Raw genomic sequence first — 13,961 nt, forward strand, 5'->3', positions numbered from 1 at the left:
ACGAAGTGATCTGAGAGTCTCAGTTTCAGCTGCAGAGAATAATCACGTCAGGGAAGAAGATGTGCCCACTACAAGTCAGCTTTTCTCTGCAATTATCTGGTTACATAGAGGAACCGTATGATTCCAGTACCTATATAATGCACATTTGTCACAGACATTGTTGCTTACGGCCACACCACCCTGAACATGCCCGACCTCGTCTTATCTCGGAAGCCAAGGAGGGTTGGGCCTGGTTAGTACTTAAATGGGAGACCGCTTGGGAATACCAGGAGCTGTAAGCTTTTTGTCTTCTCTCGACCACCTGCATGTCTTTTGTTGCAACGTCTGATCCCCCTGTGACACATGAGGAAGTTGGTCATCTTCAGCTGCTGCTGCTTTGTTGGCAGACACGAAGTGATCTGAGAGTCTCAGTTTCAGCTGCAGAGAATAATCACATCAGGGAAGAAGATGTGCCCATAACAAGTCAGCCTTTCTCTGCAATTATCTGGTTACATAGAGGAATTGTATGATTCCAGTACCTATATAATGCACATTTGTCACAGATATTGTTCCTTACGGCCATACCACCCTGAATAAGCCCGACCTCGTCTGATCTCGGAAGCCAAGGAGGGTTGGGCCTGGTTAGTACTTTAATGGGAGACTGCTTGGGAATACCAGGTGCTGTAAGCATTTTCTCTTCTCTCTACAACCTGCATGTCTTTTGTTGCAACGTCTGATCACCCTGTGACACATGAGAAAGTTGGCCATCTTCAGCTGCTGCTGCTTTGTTGGAAGACACGAAGTGATCTGAGAGTCTCAGTTTCAGCTGAAGAGAATAATCACGTCAGGGAAGAAGATGTGCCCACTACACATCAGCCTTTCTCAGCAATTATCTGGTTACATAGAGGAACCGTATGATTCCTGTACTTATATAATGCACATTTGTCAGACACATTGTTTCTTACGGCCACACTACCCTGAACATGCCCGACCTTGTCTGATCTCGGAAGCCAAGCAGAGTTGAGCCTGCTTAGTACTTGGATGGGAGACAGCTTGGGAATACCAGGTGCTGTAAGCTTTTTCTCTTCTCTCTACCACCTGCATGTCTTTTGTTGCAACGTCTGATCACCCTGTGACACGTGAAGAAGTTGGTCATCTTCAGCTGCTGCTGCTTTGTTGGCAGACACGAAGTGATCTGAGAGTCTCAGTTTCAGCTGGAGAGAATAATCACATCAGGGAAGAAGATATGCCCACTACACATCAGCCTTTCTCGGCAATTATCTGGTTACATAGAGGAACTGTATGATTCCAGTACCAATATAATGCACATTTGTCACAGACTTTGTTGCTTACGGCCACACCACCCTCAACATATCCGACCTTGTCCGATCACGGAAGCCAAGCACGGTTGGGCCTGGTTAGTACTTAGATGGGAGACTGCTTTGGAATACCAGGTGCTGTAAGCTTTTTCTCTTCTCTCTACCACCTGCATGTCTTTTGTTGCAACGTCTGATCACCCTGTGACACATGAGGAAGTTGGTCATCTTCAGCTTCTGCTGCTTTGTTGGCAGACACAAAGTGATCTGAGAGTCTCATTTTCAGCTGGAGAGAATTATCACGTCAGGGAACAAGATGTGCCCACTACACATCAGCCTTTCTCGGCAATTATCTGGTTACATAGAGGAACCGTATGACTCCATTGCCTATATAATGCACATTTGTCACAGAAATTGTCGCTTACGGCCACACCACCCTGAATATGCCCGACCTCGTCTGATCTCGGAAGCCAAGCAGGGTTGGGGCTGGTTAGTACTTGGATGGGAGACCGCTTGGGAATACGAGGTGCTGTAAGCTTCTTCTCTTCTCTCTACCACCTGCATGTCTTTTGTTGCAACGTCTGATCACCCTGTGACACATGAGGAAGTTGGTCATCTTCAGTTACTGCTGCTGCTTTGTTGGCAGACACAAAGTGATCTGAGAGTCTCAGTTTCAGTTGCAGAGAATGATCACATCAGAGAAGATGATTTGCGCGCTACACATCAGCCTTTCTCAGCAATTATCTGGTTGCATAGAGGAACCGTATGATTCCAGTACCTATATAATGCACATTTGTCAGAGACATTGTTGCTTACGGCCACACCACCCTGAATAAGCCCGACCTCGTCTGATCTCGGACGCCAAACAGGGTTGTACCTGGTTAGTACTTGGATGGGAGACAGCTTGGGAACACCAGGTGCTGTAAGCTTTTTCTCTTCTCTCTACCACCTGCATGTCTTTTGTTGCAACGTCTGATCACCCTGTGACACATGAGGAAGTTGGTCATCTTCAGCTGCTGCTGCTTTGTTGGCAGACACAAAGTGATCTGAGAGTCTCAGTTTCAGCTCGAGAGAATAATCACGTCAGGGAAGAAGATGTGCCCACTACTTATCAGCTTTTCTCGGCAATTATCTGGTTACATAGAGGAACCGTATGATTCCAGTACCTATATAATGCACATTTGTCAGAGACATTGTTGCTTACGGCCACACCACCCTGAACATGCCCGACCTCGTCTGATCTCGGACGCCAAACAGGGTTGTACCTGGTTAGTACTTGGATGGGAGACCTCTTGGGAACACCAGGTGCTGTAAGCTTTTTCTCTTCTCTCTACCACCTGCATGTCTTTTGTTGCAACGTCTGATCACCCTGTGACACATGAGGAAGTTGGTCATCTTCAGCTGCTGCTGCTTTGTTGGTAGACACGAAGTGATCTGAGAGTCTCAGTTTCAGCTGCAGAGAATAATCACATGAGGGAAGAAGATTTGCCCACTACAAGTCAGCCTTTCTCGGCAATTATCTGGTTACATAGAGGAACCGTATGATTCCAGTACCTATATAATGCACATTTGTCACAGACATTGTTGCTTACGGCCACACCACCCTGAACATGCCCGACCTCGTCTGATCTCGGTAGCCAAGGAGGGTTGGGCCTGGTTAGTACTTTAATGGGAGACTGCTTGGGAATACCAGGTGCTGTAAGCGTTTTCTCTTCTCTCTACAACCTGCATGTCTTTTGTTGCAACGTCTGATCACCCTGTGACACACGAGGAAGTTGGCCATCTTCAGCTGCTGCTGCTTTGTTGGAAGACACGAAGTGATCTGAGAGTCTCAGTTTCAACTGAAGAGAATAATGACGTCAGGGAAGAAGATGTGCCGACTACACATCAGCCTTTCTCAGCAATTATCTGGTTACATAGAGGAACCGTATGATTCCTGTAGTTATATAATGCACATTTGTCAGACACATTGTTGCTTACGGCCACACCACCCTGAACATGCCCGACCTCGTCTGATCTCGGAAGCCAAGCAGGGTTGAGCCTCCTTAGTACTTGGATGGAAGACCTCTTGGGAATACCAGGTGCTGTAAGCTTTTTCTCTTCTCTCGACCACCTGCATGTCTTTTGTTGCAACGTCTGATCACCCTGTGACACATGAGGAAGTTGGTCATCTTCAGCTGCTGCTGCTTTGTTGGCTGACACAAAGTGATCTGAGAGTCTCAGTTTCAGTTGCAGAGAATGATCACATCAGAGAAGATGATTTGCCCGCTACACATCAGCCTTTCTCGGCAATTATCTGGTTGCATAGAGGAACCGTATGATTCCAGTACCTATATAATGCACATTTGTCACAGTTATGGTTGCTTACGGCCACACCACCCTGAATATGCCCAACCTCATCTGATCTCAGAAGCCAAGGAGGTTTGGGCCTGGTTAGTACTTGGATGGTAGACATTCTGGGAATACCAGGTGCTGTAAGCTTTTTCTCTTCTCTCTACCACCTGCATGTCTTTTGTTGCAACGTCTGATCACCCTGTGACACATGAGGAAGTTGGTCATCTTCAGCTGCTGCTGCTTTGTTGGCTGACACAACGTGATCTGAGAGTCTCAGTTTCAGTTGCAGAGAATGATCACATCAGAGAAGATGATTTGCCCGCTACACATCAGCCTTTCTCGGCAATTATCTGGTTGCATAGAGGAACCGTATGATTCCAGTACCTATATAATGCACATTTGTCAGAGACATTGTTGCTTACGGCCACACCACCCTGAATAAGCCCGACCTCGTCTGATCTCGGACGCCAAACAGGGTTGTACCTGGTTAGTACTTGGATGGGAGACAGCTTGGGAACACCAGGTGCTGTAAGCTTTTTCTCTTCTCTCTACCACCTGCAAGTCTTTTGTTGCAACGTCTGATCACCCTGTGACACGTGAAGAAGTTGGTCATCTTCAGCTGCTGCTGCTTTGTTGATAGACACGAGGTGATCTGAGAGTCTCATTTTCAGCTGAAGAGAATAATCACATCAAGGAGGAAGATGAACCCACTACAAGTCAGCCTTTTTCGGCAATTATCTGGTTACACAGAGGAAGTGTATGATCCCAGTACCTATATAATGCACACTTGTCACCGATATTGTTGCTTACGGCCACACCACCCTGAATAAGCCCGACCTCGTCTGATCTCGGAAGCCAAGCACGGTTGGGCCTGGTTAGGACTTGAATGGGAGACCGCTTGGGAATACCAGGTGCTGTAAGCTTTTTCTCTTCTCTATACCACCTGCATGTCTTTTGTTGCAACGTCTGATCACCCTGTTACACATGAGGAAGTTGGTCATCTTCAGCTTCTGCTGCTTTGTTGGCAGACACGAAGTGATCTGAGAGTCTCAGTTTCAGCTGAAGAGAATAATCACATCAGGGAAGAAGATGTGCCCACTACAAGTCAGCCTTTCTCTGCAATTATCTGGTTACATAGAAGAAGTGTATGATTCCAGTACCTATATAATGCACATTTGTCACAGCTATTGTTGCTTACGGCCGCACCACCCTGAATATGCCTGACCTCGTCTGATCTTGGAAGAAAAGCAGGGTTGGGCCTGGTTAGTACTTGGATGGGAGACCACTTCGGAATACCAGGTGATGTAAGCTTCTTCTCTTCTCTCTACCACCTGCATGTCTTTTGTTGCAACGTCTGATCACCCTGTGACACATGAGGAAGTTGGTCATCTTCAGCTTCTGCTGCTTTGTTGGCAGACACGAAGTGATCTGAGAGTCTCAGTTTCAGCTGAAGAGAATGATCACATCAGAGAAGATTATATGCCCGCTACACATCAGCCTTTCTCTGCAATTATCTGGTTGCATAGAGGAACCGTATGCTTCCAGTACCTATATAATGCACATTTGTCAGAGACATTGTTGCTTACGGCCACACCACCCTGAACATGCCCGACCTCGTATGATCTCGGAAGCCAAGCAGGGTTGAGCCTGCTTAGTGCTTGGATGGGAGACTGCTTGGGAATACCAGGTGCTGTAAGCTTCTTCTCTTCTCTCTACCACCTGCATGTCTTTTGTTGCAACGTCTGATCACCCTGTGACACATGAGGAAGTTGGTCATCTTCAGCTGCTGCTGCTTTGTTGGCAGACACAAAGTGATCTGAGAGTCTCAGTTTCAGCTACAGAGAATAATCACGTCAGGGAAGAAGATGTGCCCACTACAAGTCAGCCTTTCTCTGCAATTATCTGGTTACATAGAAGAAGTGTATGATTCCAGTACCTATATAATGCACATTTGTCACAGCTATTGTTGCTTACGGCCGCACCACCCTGAATATGCCTGACCTCGTCTGATCTTGGAAGAAAAGCAGGGTTGGGCCTGGTTAGTACTTGGATGGTGGACTATCTGGGAATACCAGGTGCTGTAAGCCTCTTCTCTTCTCTCTACCACCTGCATGTCTTTTGTTGCAACGTCTGATCACCCTGTGACACATGAGGAAGTTGGTCATCTTCAGCTGCTGCTGCTTTGTTGGCAGACACAAAGTGATCTGAGAGTCTCAGTTTCAGCTACAGAGAATAATCACGTCAGGGAAGAAGATGTGCCCACTACAAGTCAGCCTTTCTCTGCAATTATCTGGTTACATAGAAGAAGTGTATGATTCCAGTACCTATATAATGCACATTTGACACAGCTATTGTTGCTTACGGCCGCACCACCCTGAATATGCCTGACCTCGTCTGATCTTGGAAGAAAAGCAGGGTTGGGCCTGGTTAGTACTTGGATGGTGGACTATCTGGGAATACCAGGTGCTGTAAGCTGATTCTCTTCTCTCTACCACCTCCATGTCTTTTGTTGCAACGTCTGATCACCCTGTGACACATGAGGAAGTTGGTCATCTTCAGCTGCTGCTGCTTTGTTGGCAGACACAAAGTGATCTGAGAGTCTCAGTTTCAGCTGCAGAGAATAATCACGTCAGGGAAGAAGATGTGCCCACTACACATCAGCCTTTCTCGGAAATGATCTGGTTGCATAGAGGAACCGTATGATTCCAGTACCTATATAATGCACATTTGTCAGAGACATTGTTGCTTACGGCCACACCACCCTGAACATACCCGACCTCGTCTGATCTCGGAAGCCAAGGAGGGTTGGGCGTGGTTAGTACTTGGATGGAAGACCTCTTGGGAATACCAGGTGCTGTAAGCTTTTTCTTTTCTCTTGACCACCTGCATGTCTTTTGTTGCAACGTCTGATCACCCTGTGACACATGAGGAAGGTGGTCATCTTCAGCTTCTGCTGCTTTGTTGGCAGACACGAAGTGATCTGAGAGTCTCAGTTTCAGCTGAAGAGAATAATCACATCAGGGAAGAAGATGTGCCCACTACAAGTCAGCCTTTCTCTGCAATTATCTGGTTACATAGAAGAAGTGTATGATTCCAGTACCTATATAATGCACATTTGTCACAGCTATTGTTGCTTACGGCCGCACCACCCTGAATATGCCTGACCTCGTCTGATCTTGGAAGAAAAGCAGGGTTGGGCCTGGTTAGTACTTGGATGGGAGACCACTTCGGAATACCAGGTGATGTAAGCTTCTTCTCTTCTCTCTACCACCTGCATGTCTTTTGTTGCAACGTCTGATCACCCTGTGACACATGAGGAAGTTGGTCATCTTCAGCTTCTGCTGCTTTGTTGGCAGACACGAAGTGATCTGAGAGTCTCAGTTTCAGCTGAAGAGAATGATCACATCAGAGAAGATTATATGCCCGCTACACATCAGCCTTTCTCTGCAATTATCTGGTTGCATAGAGGAACCGTATGCTTCCAGTACCTATATAATGCACATTTGTCAGAGACATTGTTGCTTACGGCCACACCACCCTGAACATGCCCGACCTCGTATGATCTCGGAAGCCAAGCAGGGTTGAGCCTGCTTAGTGCTTGGATGGGAGACTGCTTGGGAATACCAGGTGCTGTAAGCTTCTTCTCTTCTCTCTACCACCTGCATGTCTTTTGTTGCAACGTCTGATCACCCTGTGACACATGAGGAAGTTGGTCATCTTCAGCTGCTGCTGCTTTGTTGGCAGACACAAAGTGATCTGAGAGTCTCAGTTTCAGCTACAGAGAATAATCACGTCAGGGAAGAAGATGTGCCCACTACAAGTCAGCCTTTCTCTGCAATTATCTGGTTACATAGAAGAAGTGTATGATTCCAGTACCTATATAATGCACATTTGTCACAGCTATTGTTGCTTACGGCCGCACCACCCTGAATATGCCTGACCTCGTCTGATCTTGGAAGAAAAGCAGGGTTGGGCCTGGTTAGTACTTGGATGGTGGACTATCTGGGAATACCAGGTGCTGTAAGCCTCTTCTCTTCTCTCTACCACCTGCATGTCTTTTGTTGCAACGTCTGATCACCCTGTGACACATGAGGAAGTTGGTCATCTTCAGCTGCTGCTGCTTTGTTGGCAGACACAAAGTGATCTGAGAGTCTCAGTTTCAGCTACAGAGAATAATCACGTCAGGGAAGAAGATGTGCCCACTACAAGTCAGCCTTTCTCTGCAATTATCTGGTTACATAGAAGAAGTGTATGATTCCAGTACCTATATAATGCACATTTGACACAGCTATTGTTGCTTACGGCCGCACCACCCTGAATATGCCTGACCTCGTCTGATCTTGGAAGAAAAGCAGGGTTGGGCCTGGTTAGTACTTGGATGGTGGACTATCTGGGAATACCAGGTGCTGTAAGCTGATTCTCTTCTCTCTACCACCTCCATGTCTTTTGTTGCAACGTCTGATCACCCTGTGACACATGAGGAAGTTGGTCATCTTCAGCTGCTGCTGCTTTGTTGGCAGACACAAAGTGATCTGAGAGTCTCAGTTTCAGCTGCAGAGAATAATCACGTCAGGGAAGAAGATGTGCCCACTACACATCAGCCTTTCTCGGAAATGATCTGGTTGCATAGAGGAACCGTATGATTCCAGTACCTATATAATGCACATTTGTCAGAGACATTGTTGCTTACGGCCACACCACCCTGAACATACCCGACCTCGTCTGATCTCGGAAGCCAAGGAGGGTTGGGCGTGGTTAGTACTTGGATGGAAGACCTCTTGGGAATACCAGGTGCTGTAAGCTTTTTCTTTTCTCTTGACCACCTGCATGTCTTTTGTTGCAACGTCTGATCACCCTGTGACACATGAGGAAGGTGGTCATCTTCAGCTTCTGCTGCTTTGTTGGCAGACACGAAGTGATCTGAGAGTCTCAGTTTCAGCTGCAGAGAATGATCACATGAGGGAAGAAGATTTGCCCACTACAAGTCAGCCTTTCTCGGCAATTATCTGGTTACATAGAGGAACCGTATGATTCCAGTACCTATATAATGCACATTTGTCACAGACATTGTTGCTTACGGCCACACCACCCTGAACATGCCCGACCTCGTCTGATCTCGGTAGCCAAGGAGGGTTGGGCCTGGTTAGTACTTGGATGGGAGACCACTTGGGAATACCAGGAGCTGTAAGCTTTTTGTCTTCTCTCGACCACCTGCATGTCTTTTGTTGCAACGTCTGATCACCCTGTGACACATGAGGAAGTTGGTCATCTTCAGCTGCTGCTGCTTTGTTGGCAGACACGAAGTGATCTGAGAGTCTCAGTTTCAGCTGCAGAGAATGATCACATCAGGGAAGAAGATGTGCCCATAACAAGTCAGCCTTTCTCTGCAATTATCTGGTTACATAGAGGAATTGTATGATTCCAGTACCTATATAATGCACATTTGTCACAGAAATTGTTCCTTACGGCCACACCACCCTGAATAAGCCCGACCTCGTCTGATCTCGGAAGCCAAGGAGGGTTGGGCCTGGTTAGTACTTTAATGGGAGACTGCTTGGGAATACCAGGTGCTGTAAGCGTTTTCTCTTCTCTCTACAACCTGCATGTCTTTTCTTGCAACGTCTGATCACCCTGTGACACATGAGGAAGTTGGCCATCTTCAGCTGCTGCTGCTTTGTTGGAAGACACGAAGTGATCTGAGAGTCTCAGTTTCAACTGAAGAGAATAATCACGTCAGGGAAGAAGATGTGCCCACTACACATCAGCCTTTCTCAGCAATTATCTGGTTACATAGAGGAACCGTATGATTCCTGTACTTATATAATGCACTTTTGTCAGACACGTTGTTGCTTACGGCCACACCACCCTGAACATACCCGACCTCGTCTGATCTCGGAAGCCAAGCAGGGTTGAACCTGCTTAGTACTTGGATGGGAGACTGCTTGGGAATACCAGGTGCTGTAAGCGTTTTCTCTTCTCTCTACAACCTGCATGTCTTTTGTTGCAACGTCTGATCACCCTGTGACACATGAGGAAGTTGGTCATCTTCAGCTGCTGCTGCTTTGTTGGCAGACACAAAGTGATCTGAGAGTCTCAGTTTCAGCTACAGAGAATAATCACCTCAGGGAAGAAGATGTGCCCACTACAAGTCAGCCTATCTCTGCAATTATCTGGTTACATAGAAGAAGTGTATGATTCCAGTACCTATATAATGCACATTTGTCACAGCTATTGTTGCTTACGGCCGCTTCACCCTGAATATGCCTGACCTCGTCTGATCTTGGAAGAAAAGCAGGGTTGGGCCTGGTTAGTACTTGGATGGTGGACTATCTGGGAATACCAGGTGCTGTAAGCTTCTTCTCTTCTCTCTACCACCTGCATGTCTTTTGTTGCAACGTCTGATCACCCTGTGACACATGAGGAAGTTGGTCATCTTCAGCTGCTGCTGCTTTGTTGGCAGACACAAAGTGATCTGAGAGTCTCAGTTTCAGCTACAGAGAATAATCACATCAGGGAAGAAGATGTGCCCACTACAAGTCAGCCTTTCTCTGCAATTATCTGGTTACATAGAAGAAGTGTATGATTCCAGTACCTATATAATGCACATTTGACACAGCTATTGTTGCTTACGGCCGCACCACCCTGAATATGCCTGACCTCGTCTGATCTTGGAAGAAAAGCAGGGTTGGGCCTGGTTAGTACTTGGATGGTGGACTATCTGGGAATACCAGGTGCTGTAAGCTGATTCTCTTCTCTCTACCACCTCCATGTCTTTTGTTGCAACGTCTGATCACCCTGTGACACATGAGGAAGTTGGTCATCTTCAGCTGCTGCTGCTTTGTTGGCAGACACAAAGTGATCTGAGAGTCTCAGTTTCAGCTGCAGAGAATAATCACGTCAGGGAAGAAGATGTGCCCACTACACATCAGCCTTTCTCGGAAATGATCTGGTTGCATAGAGGAACCGTATGATTCCAGTACCTATATAATGCACATTTGTCAGAGACATTGTTGCTTGCGGCCACACCACCCTGAACATACCCGACCTCGTCTGATCTCGGAAGCCAAGGAGGGTTGGGCGTGGTTAGTACTTGGATGGAAGACTGCTTGGGAATACCAGGTGCTGTAAGCTTTTTCTTTTCTCTCGACCACCTGCATGTCTTTTGTTGCAACGTCTGATCACCCTGTGACACATGAGGAAGGTGGTCATCTTCAGCTTCTGCTGCTTTGTTGGCAGACACGAAGTGATCTGAGAGTCTCAGTTTCAGCTGCAGAGAATGATCACATGAGGGAAGAAGATTTGCCCACTACAAGTCAGCCTTTCTCGGCAATTATCTGGTTACATAGAGGAACCGTATGATTCCAGTACCTATATAATGCACATTTGTCACAGACATTGTTGCTTACGGCCACACCACCCTGAACATGCCCGACCTCGTCTGATCTCGGTAGCCAAGGAGGGTTGGGCCTGGTTAGTACTTGGATGGGAGACCACTTGGGAATACCAGGAGCTGTAAGCTTTTTGTCTTCTCTCGACCACCTGCATGTCTTTTGTTGCAACGTCTGATCACCCTGTGACACATGAGGAAGTTGGTCATCTTCAGCTGCTGCTGCTTTGTTGGCAGACACGAAGTGATCTGAGAGTCTCAGTTTCAGCTGCAGAGAATGATCACATCAGGGAAGAAGATGTGCCCATAACAAGTCAGCCTTTCTCTGCAATTATCTGGTTACATAGAGGAATTGTATGATTCCAGTACCTATATAATGCACATTTGTCACAGAAATTGTTCCTTACGGCCACACCACCCTGAATAAGCCCGACCTCGTCTGATCTCGGAAGCCAAGGAGGGTTGGGCCTGGTTAGTACTTTAATGGGAGACTGCTTGGGAATACCAGGTGCTGTAAGCGTTTTCTCTTCTCTCTACAACCTGCATGTCTTTTCTTGCAACGTCTGATCACCCTGTGACACATGAGGAAGTTGGCCATCTTCAGCTGCTGCTGCTTTGTTGGAAGACACGAAGTGATCTGAGAGTCTCAGTTTCAACTGAAGAGAATAATCACGTCAGGGAAGAAGATGTGCCCACTACACATCAGCCTTTCTCAGCAATTATCTGGTTACATAGAGGAACCGTATGATTCCTGTACTTATATAATGCACTTTTGTCAGACACATTGTTGCTTACGGCCACACCACCCTGAACATACCCGACCTCGTCTGATCTCGGAAGCCAAGCAGGGTTGAACCTGCTTAGTACTTGGATGGGAGACTGCTTGGGAATACCAGGTGCTGTAAGCATTTTCTCTTCTCTCTACAACCTGCATGTCTTTTGTTGCAACGTCTGATCACCCTGTGACACATGAGGAAGTTGGTCATCTTCAGCTGCTGCTGCTTTGTTGGCTGACACAAAGTGATCTGAGAGTCTCAGTTTCGGTTGCAGAGAATGATCACATCAGAGAAGATGATTTGCCCGCTACACATCAGCCTTTCTCGGCAATTATCTGGTTGCATAGAGGAACCGTATGATTCCAATACCTATATAATGCACATTTGTCAGAGACATTGTTGCTTACGGCCACACCACCTTGAATAAGCCCGACCTCGTCTGATCTCGGACACCAAGAAGGTTGTACCTGGTTAGTACTTGGATGGGAGACAGCTTGGGAATACCAGGTGCTGTAAGCTTTTTCTCTTCTCTCTACCACCTGCATGTCTTTTGTTGCAACGTCTGATCACCCTGTGACACGTGAAGAAGTTGGTCATCTTCAGCTGCTGCTGCTTTGTTGATAGACACGAGGTGATCTGAGAGTCTCAGTTTCAGCTGAAGAGAATAATCACATCAAGGAGGAAGATGATGTGCCCACTACAAGTCAGCCTTTTTCGGCAATTATCTGGTTACACAGAGGAAGTGTATGATTCCAGTACCTATATAATGCACATTTGTCACCGATATTGTTGCTTACGGCCGCACCACCCTGAATATACCTGACCTCGTCTGATCTTGGAAGAAAAGCAGGGTTGGGCCTCGTTAGTATTTGGATGGGAGACCACTTCGGAATACGAGGTGCTGTAAGCTTTTTCTCTTCTCTGTACCACCTGCATGTCTTTTGTTGCAACGTCTGATCACCCTGTGACACATGAGGAAGTTGGTCATCTTCAGCTTCTGCTGCTTTGTTGGCAGACACAAAGTGATCTGAGAGTCTCAGTTTCAGCTCGAGAGAATAATCACGTCAGGGAAGAAGATGTGCCCACTACTTATCAGCTTTTCTCGGCAATTATCTGGTTACATAGAGGAACTGTATGATTCCAGTACCTATATAATGCACATTTGTCACAGTTATGGTTGCTTACGGCCACACCACCCTGAATATGCCTGACCACGTCTGATCTCGGAAGCCAAGCAGGTTTGGGCCTGGTTAGTACTTGGATGGTAGAATATCTGGGAATACCAGGTGCTGTAAGCTGATTCTCTTCTCTCTACCACCTGCATGTCTTTTGTTGCAACGTCTGATCACCCTGTGACACATGAGGAAGTTGGTCATCTTCAGCTGCTGCTGCTGTGTTGGCAGACACAAAGTGATCTGAGAGTCTCAGTTTCAGCTGCAGAGAATAATCACGTCAGGGCAGAAGATGTGCCCACTACACATCAGCCTTTCTCGGAAATGATCTGGTTGCATAGAGGAACCGTATGATTCCAGTACCTATATAATGCACATTTGTCAGAGACATTGTTGCTTACGGCCACACCACCCTGAACATACCCGACCTCGTCTGATCTCGGAAGCCAAGGAGGGTTGGGCGTGGTTAGTACTTGGATGGAAGACCTCTTGGGAATACCAGGTGCTGTAAGCTTTTTCTCTTCTCTCGACCACCTGCATGTCTTTTGTTGCAACGTCTGATCACCCTGTGACACATGAGGAAGGTGGTCATCTTCAGCTGCTGCTGCTTTGTTGGCAGACACGAAGTGATCTGAGAGTCTCAGTTTCAGCTGCAGAGAATGATCACATGAGGGAAGAAGATTTGCCCACTACAAGTCAGCCTTTCTCGGCAATTATCTGGTTACATAGAGGAACCGTATGATTCCAGTACCTATATAATGCACATTTGTCACAGACATTGTTGCTTACGGCCACACCACCCTGAACATGCCCGACCTCGTCTGATCTCGGTAGCCAAGGAGGGTTGGGCCTGGTTAGTACTTAAATGGGAGACCGCTTGGGAATACCAGGAGCTGTAAGCTTTTTGTCTTCTCTCGACCACCTGCATGTCTTTTGTTGCAACGTCTGATCACCCTGTGACACATGAGGAAGTTGGTCATCTTCAGCTGCTGCTGCT

At 46.9% G+C, this 13,961-nt stretch overlaps 36 pseudogenes; all 36 read left to right on the forward strand.

Moving 5' to 3' along the window:
- Nucleotides 1-162: 162 nt before the first annotated feature.
- LOC140288917 (5S ribosomal RNA) lies at nt 163-281 on the forward strand (annotated as a pseudogene).
- Nucleotides 282-550: 269 nt separating this feature from the next.
- LOC140318365 (5S ribosomal RNA) lies at nt 551-669 on the forward strand (annotated as a pseudogene).
- Nucleotides 670-938: 269 nt separating this feature from the next.
- LOC140296668 (5S ribosomal RNA) lies at nt 939-1,057 on the forward strand (annotated as a pseudogene).
- Nucleotides 1,058-1,326: 269 nt separating this feature from the next.
- Nucleotides 1,327-1,445, forward strand: LOC140295515 (5S ribosomal RNA; annotated as a pseudogene).
- Nucleotides 1,446-1,714: 269 nt separating this feature from the next.
- LOC140300863 (5S ribosomal RNA) lies at nt 1,715-1,833 on the forward strand (annotated as a pseudogene).
- Nucleotides 1,834-2,105: 272 nt separating this feature from the next.
- On the forward strand, nt 2,106-2,224 carry LOC140292615 (5S ribosomal RNA; annotated as a pseudogene).
- A 269-nt stretch (nt 2,225-2,493) lies between these two features.
- On the forward strand, nt 2,494-2,612 carry LOC140304127 (5S ribosomal RNA; annotated as a pseudogene).
- Nucleotides 2,613-2,881: 269 nt separating this feature from the next.
- LOC140315515 (5S ribosomal RNA) lies at nt 2,882-3,000 on the forward strand (annotated as a pseudogene).
- Nucleotides 3,001-3,269: 269 nt separating this feature from the next.
- Nucleotides 3,270-3,388, forward strand: LOC140287875 (5S ribosomal RNA; annotated as a pseudogene).
- A 269-nt stretch (nt 3,389-3,657) lies between these two features.
- Nucleotides 3,658-3,776, forward strand: LOC140296364 (5S ribosomal RNA; annotated as a pseudogene).
- Nucleotides 3,777-4,045: 269 nt separating this feature from the next.
- LOC140292617 (5S ribosomal RNA) lies at nt 4,046-4,164 on the forward strand (annotated as a pseudogene).
- A 269-nt stretch (nt 4,165-4,433) lies between these two features.
- Nucleotides 4,434-4,552, forward strand: LOC140316112 (5S ribosomal RNA; annotated as a pseudogene).
- A 269-nt stretch (nt 4,553-4,821) lies between these two features.
- LOC140283259 (5S ribosomal RNA) lies at nt 4,822-4,940 on the forward strand (annotated as a pseudogene).
- A 269-nt stretch (nt 4,941-5,209) lies between these two features.
- LOC140289123 (5S ribosomal RNA) lies at nt 5,210-5,328 on the forward strand (annotated as a pseudogene).
- Nucleotides 5,329-5,597: 269 nt separating this feature from the next.
- Nucleotides 5,598-5,716, forward strand: LOC140274420 (5S ribosomal RNA; annotated as a pseudogene).
- Nucleotides 5,717-5,985: 269 nt separating this feature from the next.
- LOC140278998 (5S ribosomal RNA) lies at nt 5,986-6,104 on the forward strand (annotated as a pseudogene).
- Nucleotides 6,105-6,373: 269 nt separating this feature from the next.
- LOC140300520 (5S ribosomal RNA) lies at nt 6,374-6,492 on the forward strand (annotated as a pseudogene).
- A 269-nt stretch (nt 6,493-6,761) lies between these two features.
- LOC140283275 (5S ribosomal RNA) lies at nt 6,762-6,880 on the forward strand (annotated as a pseudogene).
- Nucleotides 6,881-7,149: 269 nt separating this feature from the next.
- LOC140289125 (5S ribosomal RNA) lies at nt 7,150-7,268 on the forward strand (annotated as a pseudogene).
- A 269-nt stretch (nt 7,269-7,537) lies between these two features.
- LOC140274431 (5S ribosomal RNA) lies at nt 7,538-7,656 on the forward strand (annotated as a pseudogene).
- A 269-nt stretch (nt 7,657-7,925) lies between these two features.
- On the forward strand, nt 7,926-8,044 carry LOC140279002 (5S ribosomal RNA; annotated as a pseudogene).
- Nucleotides 8,045-8,313: 269 nt separating this feature from the next.
- LOC140300521 (5S ribosomal RNA) lies at nt 8,314-8,432 on the forward strand (annotated as a pseudogene).
- A 269-nt stretch (nt 8,433-8,701) lies between these two features.
- Nucleotides 8,702-8,820, forward strand: LOC140299655 (5S ribosomal RNA; annotated as a pseudogene).
- Nucleotides 8,821-9,089: 269 nt separating this feature from the next.
- On the forward strand, nt 9,090-9,208 carry LOC140288589 (5S ribosomal RNA; annotated as a pseudogene).
- Nucleotides 9,209-9,477: 269 nt separating this feature from the next.
- Nucleotides 9,478-9,596, forward strand: LOC140313584 (5S ribosomal RNA; annotated as a pseudogene).
- Nucleotides 9,597-9,865: 269 nt separating this feature from the next.
- Nucleotides 9,866-9,984, forward strand: LOC140292786 (5S ribosomal RNA; annotated as a pseudogene).
- Nucleotides 9,985-10,253: 269 nt separating this feature from the next.
- LOC140279005 (5S ribosomal RNA) lies at nt 10,254-10,372 on the forward strand (annotated as a pseudogene).
- A 269-nt stretch (nt 10,373-10,641) lies between these two features.
- On the forward strand, nt 10,642-10,760 carry LOC140279752 (5S ribosomal RNA; annotated as a pseudogene).
- A 269-nt stretch (nt 10,761-11,029) lies between these two features.
- Nucleotides 11,030-11,148, forward strand: LOC140299656 (5S ribosomal RNA; annotated as a pseudogene).
- A 269-nt stretch (nt 11,149-11,417) lies between these two features.
- Nucleotides 11,418-11,536, forward strand: LOC140288590 (5S ribosomal RNA; annotated as a pseudogene).
- Nucleotides 11,537-11,805: 269 nt separating this feature from the next.
- Nucleotides 11,806-11,924, forward strand: LOC140308697 (5S ribosomal RNA; annotated as a pseudogene).
- A 269-nt stretch (nt 11,925-12,193) lies between these two features.
- On the forward strand, nt 12,194-12,311 carry LOC140297006 (5S ribosomal RNA; annotated as a pseudogene).
- Nucleotides 12,312-12,583: 272 nt separating this feature from the next.
- On the forward strand, nt 12,584-12,702 carry LOC140279330 (5S ribosomal RNA; annotated as a pseudogene).
- A 269-nt stretch (nt 12,703-12,971) lies between these two features.
- Nucleotides 12,972-13,090, forward strand: LOC140291244 (5S ribosomal RNA; annotated as a pseudogene).
- A 269-nt stretch (nt 13,091-13,359) lies between these two features.
- Nucleotides 13,360-13,478, forward strand: LOC140300522 (5S ribosomal RNA; annotated as a pseudogene).
- A 269-nt stretch (nt 13,479-13,747) lies between these two features.
- On the forward strand, nt 13,748-13,866 carry LOC140306234 (5S ribosomal RNA; annotated as a pseudogene).
- The last annotated feature ends 95 nt before the right edge of the window (nt 13,867-13,961 follow it).

The sequence above is a fragment of the Leuresthes tenuis genome, unplaced genomic scaffold (genome assembly GCF_036924035.1).
Source record: "Leuresthes tenuis unplaced genomic scaffold, fLeuTen1.0.hap1 SCAF_1, whole genome shotgun sequence".
Classification (NCBI taxonomy): Eukaryota; Metazoa; Chordata; class Actinopteri; order Atheriniformes; family Atherinopsidae; genus Leuresthes; species Leuresthes tenuis.